Consider the following 16897-nt stretch of genomic DNA (forward strand, 5'->3'; position numbering starts at 1 on the left):
TTGGCTTTGTATCAGAAACAATGCAAACCAAAATATATTGGAACAATACCTTTACAAAGTTGAAAAATCTGTCAGCCTAGAATTCTATATCCAGAAAAATCCCTCAGAAATGAAGCTAAAATATGTTGAGGAAAATAAAAACTTGGAGAATTCATCACCCAAATATCTGAAGAAACCAAAGATTCTTCAGGCTGAAGAAAGAGTAAACCAGAGTTTCACTAATAAAAAATAACTCTGAATAGTAACTGTGGGTAAATAAAATAAATTCTTTCATTTTTAAATTTCTTAAAAATATATTTTATTGTTTAAAATAAAAATAATATATTTGGTTTATGACATACATAGATGTAGATTATTTGACAATAAAAGTATAAAGAAGAGGAGGGTATAATAGAAATGTACTGTTATACATTTCTTACATTAAAACTGAAGAGGCATAATATTACTTGAAGAAAGACTGTGATAAGATGCATATTGCAAATCCTAGAGCTCTTACTGTATAAACTTAAAAGTTATAGCTAGTAAGACCATGGTAGAGAAAAACTGAATAATGAAAGTATTTAAAGAGTCAAAAAGAATGCAGGGACAAAGAACAAAAAATATGGGACACTCTCTTTCTTGGTGCTGCCTACGAAGGTGGCAGCCATTTCCTTGGCATCATGGCCGCCCTCAGACCTCTCACGAAGCCAAAGATAATCAAAAAGAGGACCAAGAAGTCCATCTAACACCAGTCAGACCAATATGTCAAAGTTATATGGAACTGGCAGAAACCCAGGGGCATTGACAATAGGACTTGCAGAAGATTCAGGGGCCAGATCTTGATGCCCAGCATTGATTATCGGAGAAATAAGAAAACAAAGCACATGCTGTCCAGTGGCTTCTGGGAGTTCCCGGTCCACAATGTAAAGAAAATTGAAATGCTGCTGATGTGCAACAAATCTTACTGTGCTGAGATTGCTCACAACGTCTCCTCTAAGAACCACAAAGCCATTGTGGAAAGAGCAGCCTAGCTGGTTATCAGAGTCACCAATCCCAACGCCAGGCTGCACAGCAAAGAAAATGAATAGACAGCTTGTGTGCACATTGTATTTGTTTTAATAAAACCATAAAACTCAAAAAAAATGTATATGGGACAAATTGAAAACAAATAGCCAAATCATACTTTAAAACAACCATGTAAATTATTAGATTAATTATAAATGCTCTAAACTTTCCAAATAAAAGCCAAAGAATATTATACTGGATTTAAAAGCTAAATCCAGTTGTATGTCATCTAGAGGAAGTACATTTTAAATATGAAGTTAAGGATTGTCTAACAGTAAAATGATGGAAAAATATACAGAGAAGTCCTCACAACCAGGAATATTAACAAAGATGAGAAGAAGCATTTCATAATAAAAGTGTAAGTTCAACATGAAAATATAATAATTCTGAATATGTATCTAATAATATTCATAAATCTATGAAGCAAAAACTGAAAAATACTGTAAACAAAATTAGACAAATATACAATTATAGGTGAAATTTCTGCAGAAAATTACTAAGGAGATCAAAGACTTGAATAAAATATCAATCAGCAGGACATAACTGAAATCATAGAATAATTCACCCAACAACGGAACAAAGTTCCAAGAGCACATTCAACAAGTGGAACATAAAATAAAATTAATTAAGGCTTAAGTGATAAAAAGAAACTGAACAGTTGTTTGGGACACCTTCCATATGATTTCACATTAAATGGAGGCATATTGTATAAATGACTCCTTAGTGGTTATCCAGACTATCAAGTACACACATCACTTATTAAAGATAATAGAAAGCAATTTCAGTTTGAAAGCAGGACTTTCTGTCTACTTAATACTACAGCAGTATTGAGTACATTACTTGGAAATGCCCTATAATTAATTTTCCATTCCTTAACTGGAGGAGAATATTGTCTCCACTGTGGATGCCTCAGATACCTTGTAATTTTATGTAAGAATTTCAAGGGATTTTATGCCATTTTTAGCTTGTCACCTGTGTGTGATTATCCCAGAAAACATAATCTCTTTTCCCCAAAACTCACTGTTTATCTACTAATTATGTTTAAACTAATTACTATACCTTACTACTTCCCCACTGAAGAACAGGCTTAGACATATACATCCTCTTGATTATGTGATTTTTAGAATGGATGGTTTGTTTGGTATACTCCCTAGCAACATCTCCCTGGGCTGTAAGTTAACATTAATTTTGGGCAGTTCATTGTGATGGTGTTAATTTTTTATTATAGCCTATTTAGTAGTTTTATCCTCTAAGATCACAAAGATTTTCTCTGATATTTTCTTAAACAAATTGTGGTATATCCAAAAATAAAATGAAACAAACTACTAGACACAATGTTTGTGAATCTCAAAAAATGTGCTGAGCTACCTAGGACACAAAAGAACACATGCTATATGAACCCATGTATATACTATCATAGAATAGGTAAACCTATTCTATAGTAATGGGATGTCAGTTGTTGCCTAGGCCAGAGGTGAGGGTGGGTAAAATACAAATGGATACAAGGAAAATTTGGGGTGGGGGTGTGATGAAAATATTCTGTATCTTGATAGGGTTGATGGTCATATGGGTGTATACATTTGACAAACTCACCAAATTGTAAATTTAAAATAGATGCTATTTTATTGCATGTAAATCACACTTCAATAAACTTAATAAGTAAAAACAAAACAAAACAAAAAAACTATTGTGTTGGGAGAAGAATGGAAACAGGGGACTAGCTAAAGTGACATGAATAATCTGAGCAATCATGGTTTAAACAGTAGAAATGGAAAAGAAGAAGACAGATTTAGGATATGTTTTGAAGGCAAATTTTACATGATATGTGGATAATTTATATGTGTACATTTGGGAGTGGGGATTCTGATGGACAATGAGAAATAAGGAAAATCCCTGAAAGTTTGGCTTAAGAAATTGGATGGAGTTATTCAAAAAAGTTAATCTGAAAGGAGCTAGTTTGGTAGTTGAGTTCTATGAGAATCAAGAGTTCTATCTTGGCTGTGTTAATTTTAAGATGCTTTTTAAAACACCTGAAGACAAATATCCAGCAGGGTGTTAGATATATGATTCTGGAGTTCCAGGGCATGTTTGGATCTTAAGGTACAGATGTGGAAGTCATAGCAGACAAGTTCTATTTAAAGCTGAAGCTTAAAAAAAATGTCGCCTAGAGAGCCCAGGACATTTAGTGGTTGAGGAGGAGAAAAGGAACCAGCAAAGGAGACTGCGATGAAGCAGCTAACAATGCAGGCACTCAGGTACAAGCACATGGGGTCGTAGACATTAAGAGATAAAGAGAGTTTTAGGAAGAAAAGTGAGCAGCTATGTTGAAAGCAATGGAAAGGTCTAGTTAAGGAAAGAACGGTGACCACTGCATAGTTTTTTTTGTGACCCTGACAAGATTTTTCTCTGAGAAAGAAGGGATGGAAACTTGATTGGACTGATGTAGAAGATCATATGACATGACTCTTTATTTGTCAAGAAAATTTACAATGAACTGGGAAGGAATGGAACAGTGGTAGGAAGATGATTCAGGTCAAGGTCATGGAAGGTTTTATTTGACTTGTTTTAAAAACCCAATATTAGTGCTTGTTTGTATGCTGGTGGTAATATTCCATCAAGAACTGAGAATTGGTTGATGCAAGAGAGGGAGTGTTTGAGGAAAGTCTTTGAGAAGACATGGGATGCAAACCCCAAGTGGAGGAATATAATACATATTTAATACTGTACTTCATTTTGGGATACATAATATTATGTTAAGATAATGTATTGATATCATTGTGCTCTATGCTTTAATATTCAATTTAGAACTAAAAAAAATAAAATAAAACTCAGCAAAATAAGATTTCAATCAAGTTAAGATTTGGTTAACATTCTCTGATTTCTTTTTTGGTTTGGAACACACAATTTTCCCTGTTTTGTCTATCCTTCAGGAATATCTTGCCTTCATTAGATAACTACTATAAAGTTAAAATGAAAAGAATGCATTTTTTAAAGGTTATACTATTTGAGGTTGTATTTATTGAAGGAAGAAAGCATATAAACAATTTTATCCTGTTGGAAAACACAGTTTCACCTGAGCCACAAATAAGACTGTGGAAACAAAAGACAGAATCTGAGAATTTGGTTACAGGGTCTTCTGTTCAAAAGAATACAGCTCTTGAAAAATCTGTAGCCACAGTAACAGCCATTCCCAGTCCTGTGATCTACAGAGCATAGGACCCTGTTAGGTGTCACAAAATTGCACACCAGTCGCTAGGGAAAGGTTGAATTTCTATAGTCAGTTCTTGAACAGCCACTAACAATCATTCGGAGCTAATGACATTCTTCATCTAATGTGGTGAATAGAGCCATTGAAATATTTAAGGGCCAGAGCAAGAAGTGAAGAAAAAAGCTATGGCTTCAAAATCCCTGGAAACAAAGGATGTCTTACAAATGAGAAGAAAACTTGAGATTGTGAAAGCCTAAGGTCAGATCTCAGGGAAAAAGAAAGTGAGAAAAGCAAATTATTTTCCCCAATACTGGCATTTAAGCTTCTAGTACTTCCACTACTTCCACGGGGGTGACCATCAAGATCATGAGAGGGTCTCGTACTCTTGCTGGTAGATCTGCAGAGCTTGGGCTATCCCCTCACTCCTTCTCCTACCTCCTTCAAACATAGATAATAACACTAAAACAGGTGTATCAGCGAGGATCCTTTAGGTGCAAGTCACTGAATAAACTAAAAGTGGCTTAAACAACGAGAATAATTTGCTACCTCGCATAACAGGAAGTCCCAAGGTCAGCTCTATCAGAGTTGGTTACCTGCTCAGCTCCATGATGTGAGGGCTCCTGTCACTCTCTCTGGGAGTCTCTTGACTTTCCCCTTTGGGGCACAAAAAGAATACAAGTAGCTCCTAACATAGAGGCCTCACGTGGCAGTGCCAAAGGCAGGAACAAGCGAGTCCCTATTTTATTTCTCCTTTTTTAATTATGAGGAAAACAATCCCAGAGGCCTCTCACTAGACTTTCCTCTTTGTCTTGTTTTTCTAATACATGACCATGTGTAACAAATCACTGATAAGGGAAATGAAATTATAATGGCTGGCATAGACTGATGAGCATCTACCCCTGGGGGTAGGGAAGCCCCTTAAAGATACACAAAAAACTAGTTCCTAAAAAAGCTGGGTTTCTGTCAGCAGAGTAGAAAGGATAACTGTGACCGCTGAGAAGAGGGGGCAATGCACGCACAGTGATTAGCAGAGTGACTGGTGCCCAAATGCGCTTAATAAATATTAGCTGCTATTACTGTCCTATCAAGCCGCTCTTATGGGAAATACAATAGAAGAGCCCAGCCTCACACCCCAGACTACGTATTCTGACCGCCATCCAACCTGTCATCAAATAGTACAGTTAACCCTTAGCTGTAGCTTTACTTTCTTTCCTTGACTATAAATCCTTTTCCCTTGTCATCCTGTTTGTCTCAAAAAGTAGTAGCTAATGAGTTGTCTGCCTCCAGCCTCATCGATTTTCAAAAACTTTGCATATTGTAGCCAGACTGATCTTTCTAAAGGCAGATCTAATCATGTCACCATCTTCCTTAAGAGCTTATCACAATTCCTCATTGCATTACATCTGAAGGTTGAACTCTTCAGAATCATGTCCATGTAGTTGTTCTTCAATGCATGTGGAGGGAAGCTCCTCTGTCCTTCAGCTGCACCATATGGAACATGCAGTCCCCTTGGTGCAGGAGGAGAGAAACAGAAGACTCCCAAGGAGGGTCTCCATTGTCCATGAAGAGTGAGGTGCCCAGCCCATCTATAAGGGGCTGAGAAGCACCGTCTTGCATTCACCCAGAAGGGGAGGAGGACATACTTTTAGGGAACACTATTGTAATAGACCCAGAGATGTGCCTCCCAGATCCTCCTTCAAGGAAGGTCTTGCTGCCCAACTGCAGAGAATTTGTCTGTCTCAGCAGGTGAGAGCTGCCTTGTCTGAGGTCACACCTTTCCTGGGATAGCCCAGTTGTAACTGAGTGAGGCAGGGGGATAAAGACATGGCCATTTTGGCCCATGCACATAACTCCAAGAGGCACTGCTCACTCGAGGACTCCCTGCTGGAGTGGCCAGGCCTTCCTTGTGCTTGCTTCACAGTTGACTTCTTCCTCTATCTTGTTTCACCATTTCTTTCATACGTTTTGGTCCTTTATGAACATCTTGTACCCCATACTCTACGTGGTATCTGCTTCTGGACATTACAATCTGCAACAACTAGTAATTTCTAGCAGAAAGTCCTTTAACCCTCAACTCTTTTTTCTGCGTCAAAGATCGTTACCTAACTTGAATATTTTTCACTCCAGATTTATAGAAAGAGTTCCCTCAGTGTATCACCAAAATTTTGCAGATAAAATGCAATTTATTAAGTACTTAAGTGCTCTTTTTTGTTTTGTTTTTCTTTTCCACTCTCTCATTCTCTCTAAGGCTGCCCATGAGTAGATAGGCGCTTAGAAGAAAAATCATCTGCCCAGACCCAATAGTTATTAAACCAGGAAGTTCTCCGATCCTCCTTTGCCCTTTATAACTTTACAGCCTGTTATTTTTATAACTAGTTTAAACCACCACTGCCTGGAGCACCCTTTCCCTCTTCCCTTTGAGGGGCTCACTGCTACTCAGCTCAGCATCAGTACCTCCAAAAAACTTCCAAAGTTATCCCCTATCCTTGCATGGCTGTCATCCTGTGTTGCTCTGATAGCTAATACCCCAAACATTTATCCCCATCTTGGTGCCTATCAATACTGTATTATAATCATCTTTGCCTATCTAGCATCTCTAATGGCTGACCAGTGCCTGGTACATCTTTCTTTACCTACTTCTCAAAAGGGTTTTGAATGATTCAGTGTCGGCACATAGTAGGTACTGAAAAGCATTTACTGAATGAATTTAATAATGCTCTTTTTTCCTCCAGCTTTGCACTGACTCTGTCATCCTAGGAGATTGAGTTAAAAGAGGAAAAAATAGTGCTAGAATGTATGCAACAAACATCTGTGAGTCTAAAGGAATTTGGTTCATTAATGTTTCTTTTCCAGTTCTGATAGCTGGCTGTACTCGTGGCTGACTACACAATGCGATGTAGCACCGATAACTTGGGAAGGGCAGAGGTATCTAGTGAATGGAGAACTCTTCCTAGACAGAGCTATTTTCTGTTCTTTTTTTTTCCCACAAGCCCACGTTCAACATCTATGACATGCAAGACCCCTCAGGTATTACTATCTCAGTAGTTTAGATAATCACATTCAAGATGTATGTGTGTAACAGGAATTATGATATGAGTATTCACATTCTGGTTCTCTTCCCTGCCCCCAAATACTATCCCCATTAATTTTATTTGCAATTAAGCAGATGAGGGGAGAAATATTCTGAGCAAAATATTTCATGAGGTAAGATGAAGGTGAGTGTGGGAAGAGGATGGGAGTGTAAATATTCATATTGATTTTTTGTGGCCATTGTATGTATTTCTGCATATGACAGTCAATTTCTGGTTTGTGAAGTAAGTTGATTAAACATTTCCTGCGAGTTTAATGATCAGCATTTGCAGGAGGAAGAATGGGGGTGATCTGCAAACTCCATGGTGAGAAAAAGTGAAATGAGGGATGAAAATGCAACGTACAGGGGGATCACTTTATATTTCATGACAACTGTGTCATTGTGCGAGTTACTCTCAAAATATGAAGTGAGAGGAAAACATAAGGGCACAGTATCTAAAAACTGTGATTGGATAGCAGGATGAAATATTGCCTGATTAAAAATGTATCAAGGTTAGGAGGATAGGAAGGAATAGGCATTAGTCAAAAAGAATAGGAATACTATCTATTAGAAGGAATAAATATGCACAAAATTAAAAGCTGTATGGGGCTTATATTCATTTAGAAGACACTGATAATAAACACTGAACTTGGTAGATATTCACTAACCTTTTCTATCCGGGATCTCCCAAGTCTCCATGATTCAGTATCTGAAGGATTAGTGCCTATAATTCAGGGCACCTCCAGGACCCTGAATTAATGCCGTCACTAGTGTTCTTCCTGATTGATGAGTGTCATACTGATCATCACCTCTCATGTGCATGAATGTTTAAACATAGCTTCTCTCTGTAAGCAGCAAAAGCCTCCGAAATTTTATTAAATTAAATTTTAATAGAATAAATCTATATTAGTGTCCTTTCAGTGAATTCAGGGTTACTAAAGTAGGAGGTGATTAAATTCATTAAATTCTCTTGGCAACTGCCTGCTGCTACCAGATCTCATTCCTTTAAGGCACAGGGCTGTGGCCTTATCTTCACAGCAGCTCATTCAACAGATCCCAGATGTCTTCCTCTGGTTTATTTTGGGAGCTTCACCCTGTAAAATGAGTTTAGTCCATCATCTCCCCTTATCTGGCTGAAGCACATTCTGTCAAGGGATTCTACTTTTCCTGAGGTACTTAGCGCCTACTGACAATAATCATTTTTCTTCTGAACAGATAAAGAGAGAAAGAAGGCAAAAGAGCATGAAAAGTACTTTTTACTGATTTTAAACTAAAGAACAAATGACAGTGTCCACCTTATACAATCAAAATAGCTCTGCTTTTAAAAATAAGTTTCTCAAACTTGATGAGCAGCTGATTCTGATGATTTCAATTGTAGTAGAGCATGGTTTACTGAGGGTTTGGAAAAATGATCAACTAATAACATTAAGTCATACAGGGAATTGGGAGGTATTACATTCTTTTATAATAAAAGTGTTCATAACATAAATGTTTTTCTCTGGTCAAGGAATACTTACTAATGGAGAAATACTTAACCCTTGATAATTACTAAGTTAAAAAAAAAAACTTTGACAATTAAAAATCCATTAACAATCCTAAGTCTACACTGCTATCTAGGTGTACTTCAGAGAGTATTATTGTTTGGATAACAATAGAAAATTATGCAACTGGAAAAAAATTGAACCACTCTACAAAAGAACCATGTTGGGAGATTATAATATCCTTCATGGAATAGTACTTTATTAAAGACCAGAAAAAATCTTTTATCAATGGTTGCATCCAAAAAGCTGCCATTAATCTATGACACTGATGCCAATGAGAGCATCATCTTCCAGGTAGAAAGTTCATTTACTTAACTGAACAAAAAGGGAGAATTTTCTAGCATTTTTATTTCACTTCTTATTGCTGTGTGCTTTGAATAAAACAATCTCCCTTATTTTTCATAGAAAATAAAAACATGTACATTACCTATGCAATACAAATAAATACATATTTTATTGATTTCATTTTTTTAATTGTTAAATATACATATATAAAGACATGACATGATTTGTGTTTATCTAATAATTAGTGATGTTGAGCATCTATTCATGTGCCTCTTGGCCATCTGTACGTCTTCCTTGGTGAAATGTCTCTTTAGATCTTCCACCCACGTTTAACTGGATTGTTTGTTTTTTGATATTGAGCTCCATGAGCTGTTTGTATATTTTGGAGATTAATCCTTTGTCAGTTGTTTCATTTGCAAATATTTTCTCCCATTTTGAGGGTTGTCTTTTTGTCTTGTTTATGGTTTCCTTTGCTGTGCAAAAGCTTTTAAGACTAATTAAGTCCCATTTGTTTATTTTTGTTTTTATTTCTGTTACTCTAGGAGGTGGGTCAAAAAAGATATTGCTGTGGTTTATGTCAAAGGGTGTTTTTCCTATGTCTTCCTCTAAAGCTTGAAAGTGTCTCATCTTACATTTGAGTCTTTAATCCATTTGGAGTTTATTTTTGTGTATGGTGTTAGGTAGTGTTCTAATTTCATTGTTTTACATGTAGCTGTCCAGTTTTCCCATCACCACTTATTGAAGAGGCTGTCTTTTCTCCATTGTATGTTCTTGCCTCCTTTGTCATAAATTAGGTGCCCATATATGTGTGGGTTTATCTCTGGGCATTCTATCCTGTACCACTTATCTATATTTCTGTTTTGTGCCAGTGCTATACTCTCTTGATTACTGTAGCTTTGTGGTATAGTTTGAAGTCAGGGAGCCTGATTCCTCCAACTCAGTTTTTCTTTCTCAAGATTACTTTGGTTATTCGGAGTCTTTTGTGTTTCCATACAAATTGTAAGATTTTTTTATTCTAATTCTGTGAAGAATGCCATTGGTAGTTTCATAGGGATTGCATTGAATCTGTAGATTGCTTTGCATAGTATAGTCATTTTCACAATATTGATTCTTCCAATCCAAGAACATGGTATATTTCTCCATCTGTTTATGTCATCTTTGATTTCTTTCATCAGTGTTTTATAGTTTTCTGAGTACAAGTCTTTTGCCTTCTTAGGCAGGTTTATTCCTAGGTATTTTATTCTTTTTATTGCAATGGTAAATGGGAGTGTTTCCTTAATTTCTCTTTCTGATTTTTTGTTGTTGGTGTATAGGAATCACCTCACACTGGTCAGAATGGCCATTATCAAAAAATCTAGAAACAATAAATGCTGGAAAGGGTGTGGTGAAATGGGAATCCTCATGCACTGTTGGTGGGAATGTAAATTGATACAACCACTATGGAAAACAGTATGGAGATTCTTTTAAAAACTAAAAATAGAACTACCATATGACCCAGCAAACCCACTACTGGGCATAAACCCTGAGAAAACCATAATTCAAAAAGAGACATGTACCACAATGTTCACTGCAGCACTATTTACAGTACCCAGCACATGGAAGCAACCTAAGTGTCCATTGACAGAAGAATGGATAAAGAAGATATGGCACATATATACAATGGAATATTACTCAGCCATAAAAAGAAACGAAACTGAATTATTTGTAGTGAGGTGGATGGACCTAGAGTCTGTCATACAGAGTGAAGTAAGTCAGAAAGAGAAAAACAAATACCATATACTAACACATATATATGGAATCTAAAAGAAAAAAAAAAGGTACTGATGAACCTAGTTGGAGGGCAGGAATAAAGAGGTAGACATAGAGAATGGACTTGAGGACATGGGGTGGGAGGGCGAAGCTGGGGCAAAGTGAGGGTAGCATTGTTGTCTTGCACAATATTTAATAACTATGTCCTATAAATGGGTTTGACCAAGAGAGTTCCATGTTGTGACAAGGTGGAAAAGGTGAAGATTACAAATAACATTTAGTCAATTGTGGGCCTGCAGAAGCCAGTGCTTAGGTGAATGTCAAAGTCAGGCCACATTTCCTAGCTGTGACAGCCTTTTTACTCCATTTTTGGACACTCTTCACATTTTTAAAAGTACACCCACCAGGTGCTCCTCGCTCCCTCCTGAATTTTCTCTTTCCCTTTTGTCTGTCTTTCTACCTTTCCTTCCATCTGGCTTTCCCTCCAATTCTCTCTCGTTTCTTCAAACTAGTATCCAGCACCTGCTCTGAGTTCAGTCACATTCTGACCCGGAGTGATACAAAGATGAATAAGTCAGCTGATTATTGTTTCCAGGGGCCTTGATTTTTGCCTCTCTTCTCATTTTAGACTTAACATTTGCTTTCCCATATATCACAATAGGGCTTCAAACTATTGAAGTTTCTGTAACTGTCTCCTTCCAAATCAAAAAGTTACTCCTTTCTTCTTCCATTGGATCATGTCAGAATATCTCCCATTTATATGCAAGGGATGCTAATGGACTAAGGATTTCCCTCACAGACAAATTTTCATATTTTCAACATCCTGGGGTGTGTTTGTGCTTAAAAGGTGTATCAACCTGTAAGAATTGTGGGCTCTAGGTGAGACATATTTTTGAAGATGTAGGTCTTGAGAAAAGGATTTGTGAATGTTGTTCAGAGTTGAGCTCATGGAGAGAGAGGGTTTGGGAAGCAGTTAGTCCTCTGGTCCATTCCCAGCTTGGCCATTTACTATTTATGTGAAGCTGAGACCCTTGGTTTTTCTCATCATAATTCAGTAATGGGAATTAAGTCAGATGCAATTTGTAAGGTGTTATGAGTTGATGTCTGTGTTATAATTCTTAAGCTATTCCTACCCTAAACTTCTTCTCTTTATATACTTGTCTAAAGTCTCATTAATGAGGAGTTGGATCCTTAGCATATATTATTATTATTATTTCTAGATGCTTCTCATTTTTGTCTGTGTGTATGGCCTAAAAGCAGTGTGATGTGCTTAAGTTGGCTGATTCTACCTCTGAAAACCTGATTGTGAGCCTTTTTTCCCAAATTCACGTTGCAGTATTATTAAATTGATAGCTTGAAGTAGGTCATACTGGGAAAATTTACAGCATGGAAATGAACAAACCCTACAAAAAAAGGCTCTGTTTTCTTCTGAAGGGGAAAAAAAAAATTGTTAACCCTTTACTAGCACATTAGTGCCAAGAGTCCAGGCAGAGATTGAGAGAAAAGCCTTTTTTCTTTTCCCAATAACAAAATAGGATACTACATGTTCTGAGTTCTCATTTCCCTATGACTGTGCTTCTGCTAGGAGGGGAACATATTTCCGAATTCTCTCCAAACCCAGCTCTACCTTCTGACCAAGGTGGCCTTAATGTTCTCTCCTGCCTTTTGTTTCCACAGTTGAATTCGATTTCTCTCCATGACTGCAGTAGTCTTGACCCCTAAGCAGTAGTCTTGAATGAAGTCTTCCTTGCTTGTTTAACTCCATCAGTGCAGTTTTTCTTTGACACTGCCCCAATTCCAATTTTTTGGCAATATCAATCTGTATTCACACCCCTCTTAAAGTATGTATTTCATGCTCCAAACATTAGGTGGCTCTGAGCTGTCAAATTCTTTGACCATTTATTAGATAGTCTGCCTTATCTTGTCTCTATGATAGAAAAAAAGGCAACTTGTCTGATATTTACAGAGAATCCCAGGTAAATTATATTGGCATCATTTATTTTATTTTATTTTTTAAAATATTCTCTATTTATTTCTTTGTTCTGAATTTTATATTATTTTATTTTTATACAGCAGGTTCTCATTAGTTATCTATTTTATACATGTTAGTGTATATATGTCAATCCCAATCTCCCAATTCATCCCACCACCATCACTGCCCCCCGCCCCTCCACTTTCTCCCTTGGTGTCCATATATTTGTTCTCTACATCTGTGTCTCTATTTCTGCCTTGCAAACTGGTTCATCTGTACCATTTTTCTACATTCCACATATATGCATTAATATAAAATACTTGTTTTACTCTTTCTGACTTACTTCACTCTGTATGACAGTCTCTAGGTCCATCCACGTCACTTCAAATGACCCAATTTTGTTCTTTTTATGGCTGAGTAATATTCCATTGTATATATTTACCACATCTTCTTTATCCATTCATCTGTTAATGGGCATTTAGGTTGGCTCTGTGAGTTGTCTATTGTAAATAGGGCTGCAACGAACATTGGGGTGCATGTGTCTTTTTGAATTATGGTTTTCTTTGGGTATATGTCCAATAGTGGGATTGCTGGGTCATATGGTAATTCTATTTTTAGTTTTTTAAGGAACCTCCATACTGTTCTCCATAGTGGCTGTATCAATTTACATTCCCACCAACAGTGCAAGAGGGTTCCCTTTCCTCCACACCCTCTCCAGTATTTGTTGTTTGTAGATTTTATGATGATGCCCATTCTAACCGGTGTGAGGTGATACCCCATTGTAGTTTTGATTTGCATTTCTCTAATAATTAGTGATGTTGAGCAGCTTTTCATGTGCCTCTTGGCATCTCTATGTCTTCTTTGGAGAAATGTCTATTTAGTTCTTCTGCCCATTTTTTGATTGAGTTGTTTGTTTTTTTAATATTGAGCTGCATGAGCTGTTTATTTTGGAGATTAATCCTTTGTCTGTTGATTCATTTGCAAATATTTTCTCCCATTCTGAAGGTTGTCTTTTCGTCTTGTTTATAGTTTTCTTTGCTGTGCAAAAGCTTTTAACATTCATTAGGTCCCATTTGTTTATTTTTGTTTTTATTTCCATTACTCTAGGAGGTGGGTCAAAAAGACCCTGCTGTGATTTATGTCAGAGTGTTCTTCCTATGTTTTCCTCTAAGAGTATTATAGTGTCTGGCCTTACACTTAGGTCTTTAATCCATTTTGAGTTTATTTTTTTGTATGGTGTTAAGGAGTATTCTACTTTCATTGTTTTACATATAGCTGTCCAGTTTTCCCAGCAACACTTATTGAAGGGACAGTCTTTTCTCCATTGTATATCCTTGCCTCCTTTGTCATAGATTAGTTGACCATAGGTGTGTGGATTTACCTCTGGGCTTTCTATCCTGTTCCATTGATCTGGATTTCTGTTTTTGTGCCAGTACCATACTGTCTTGATTACTGTAGCTTTGTAGTATAGTCTGAAATCAGGGAGCCTGATTCCTCCAGCTCCATTTATTTCCCCCTCAAGATTGCTTTGGCTATTCAGAGTCATTTGTGTCTCCATACAAATTTTAAGATTTTTTTTGTTCTAATTCTGTAAAAAACACCATTGGTAATTTGATAGGGATTGCATTGAATCTGTAGATTGCTTTAATTAGTATAGTCATTTTCACAATATTGATTCTTCTTATCCAAGAACATGATCTATCTCTCCATTTGTTTGTGTCATCTTTGATTTCTTTCATCAGTGTCTTATAGTTTTCTGAGTACAGGTCTTTTACCTCCTTAGGTAGGTTTATTCCTAGGTATTTTATTCTTTTTGTTGCAGTGGTGAATGGAATTTTTTTCTTAATTTCTCTTTCTGATCTTTCATTGTTAGTGTATAGGAATGCTAGAGATTTCTGGTCATTAATTTTGTATCCTGCAACTTTACCAAATTCATTGATTAGCTCTAGGATTCTCTATGTATAGTATCATGTCATCTGCAAACAGTGACAGTTTTACTTCTCTTTTCCAATTTGGATTCCTTTTATTTCTTTTTCTTCTCTGGTTGCTGTGGCTAGGACTTCCAAAACTATGTTGAATAATAATGGTGAGAGTGGACAACCTTTTTTTTTTCCTGATCTTAGAGGAAATGCTTTCAGTTTTTCACCACTGAGAATGATGTTTGCTGTGGGTTTGTCATATACGGTCTTTATTATGTTGAGGTAGGTTCCCTCTGTGCATACTTTCTGGAGAGTCTTCCTCATAAATGGGTGTTGAATTTTGTCAAAACTTGCTCTGTATCTATTGAGATGATCATATGGTTTTTATTTTTTGTTAATGTGGTGTATTTTAACAAATTTTAACACCAATTTGTTAATGTGGTGTATCTTGATTGATTTGTGCATATTGTGCATATTGAAGAATCCTTGCATCCCTGGGATAAATCCCACTTGAGCCTGCTGTATGATCCTTTTAATGTGTTGTTGGATTCTGTTTGCTAGTATATTGTTGAGGATTTTTACATCTATATTCATCTGTGATGTTGGTCTATAATTTTTATTTTTGGAGTATCTTTGTCTGGTTTTGGTATCAGGGTGATGGTGGCCTCATAGAGTGAGTTTGGGATTGTTCCTTCCTCTGAAATTTTTGGAAGAGTTTGAGAAGGATGGGTGTTAGCTCTTCTCCAAATGTTTGATAGAATTCAATTTGATAGAATCCATCTTGTTCTGGACTTTTGTTTGTTGGAAGATTTTTAATCACAGTTTGAATTTCATTACTTGTGATTGTTCTGTTCATATTTTCTATTTCTTTCTGGTTCAGTTTTGGATGGTTATACCTTTCTAAGTATTTGTCAATTTCTTCCAGGTTATCCAGAGTTGCTTGTAGTAATCTTTTATGATGCTTTGTATTTTTGTGGTCTCTGTTGTAACTTCTCCTTTTTCATTTCTAATTTTATTGATTTGAGTAATATCCCTTTTTTTCTTGATGAGTCTGGCTAAAGGTTTATCAATTTTGTTTATCTTCTCAAAGAACCAGCTTTTAGTTTTATTGATCTGTGTTGTTGTTTTCTTTGTTTCTATTTCATTTATTTCTGCTCTAATCTTTATGATTTCCTTCCTTCTACTAACTTTGTGTTTTGTTTGTTTTTCTTTCTCTAGTTCCTTTAGGTATAAGGTTAGATTGTTTATTTGAGATTTTTCTTGTTTCTTGAGATAGGATTGTATTGCTATAAACTTCTCTCTTAGAACTGCTTTTGCTGTATCCCGTAGGTTTTGGATCATCATGTTTTCATTGTCATTTATCTCTATTTTTTGATTTCCTCTTTGATTTCTTCAGTGATCTCTTGGTTATTTAGTAACATATTGTTTAGCCTCCATGTATTTGTGTTTTTTACATTTTTTTCCCTTTAATTTATATCTAATTTCATAGTGTTGTTGTCAGGAAAGATGCTTGATATGATTTCAATTTTCTTAAATTTACCAAGGCTTGCTTTATGACCCAAGATGTGATCTATCCTGGAGAATGTTCTGTGCGCACTTGAGAAGAAAGTGTAATCTGCTGTTTTCAGATAGAATATCCTATAAATATCAATTAAATCTATCTGGTCTATTGTATCATTTAAAGGTTGTGTTTCCTTTTTAATTCTTTTGTCTGGATGATCTGTCCATTTGTGTAAATGGGGTGTTAAAGTCACCTACTCTTATTGTGTTACTGTTGATTTCCCTTTTCATGGTTGTTAGCATTTGCCTTATGTATTCGGGTGTGCCTATGTTGGGTTCATAAACATTTATAATTGTTATATCTTCTTGATTGATCCCTGGATCATTATGTAGCGTCCTTCCTCATCTCTTGTAATGGTCTTTATATTAAAGTCTATTTTATCTGATATGAGAATTGCTACTCCAGCTCTTTCTTTAGATTTCCATTTGCATGGAATATCTTTTTCTATCCCCTCACTTTCAGTCTGTATGTGTCCCTTGGTCTGAAGTGGGTCTCTTGTAGACAGCATATATATGGGTCTTGTTTTTGTATTCATTCTGCAAGCCTGT

General features: G+C 36.2%; 1 pseudogene; it reads left to right on the forward strand.

Annotated features, from left to right (window-relative positions):
• Positions 1 to 623: 623 nt before the first annotated feature.
• On the forward strand, positions 624 to 1067 carry LOC115860288 (putative large ribosomal subunit protein eL32'; annotated as a pseudogene).
• The last annotated feature ends 15830 nt before the right edge of the window (positions 1068 to 16897 follow it).

Source organism: Globicephala melas, chromosome 3, assembly GCF_963455315.2.
Source record: "Globicephala melas chromosome 3, mGloMel1.2, whole genome shotgun sequence".
Lineage (NCBI taxonomy): Eukaryota > Metazoa > Chordata > Mammalia > Artiodactyla > Delphinidae > Globicephala > Globicephala melas.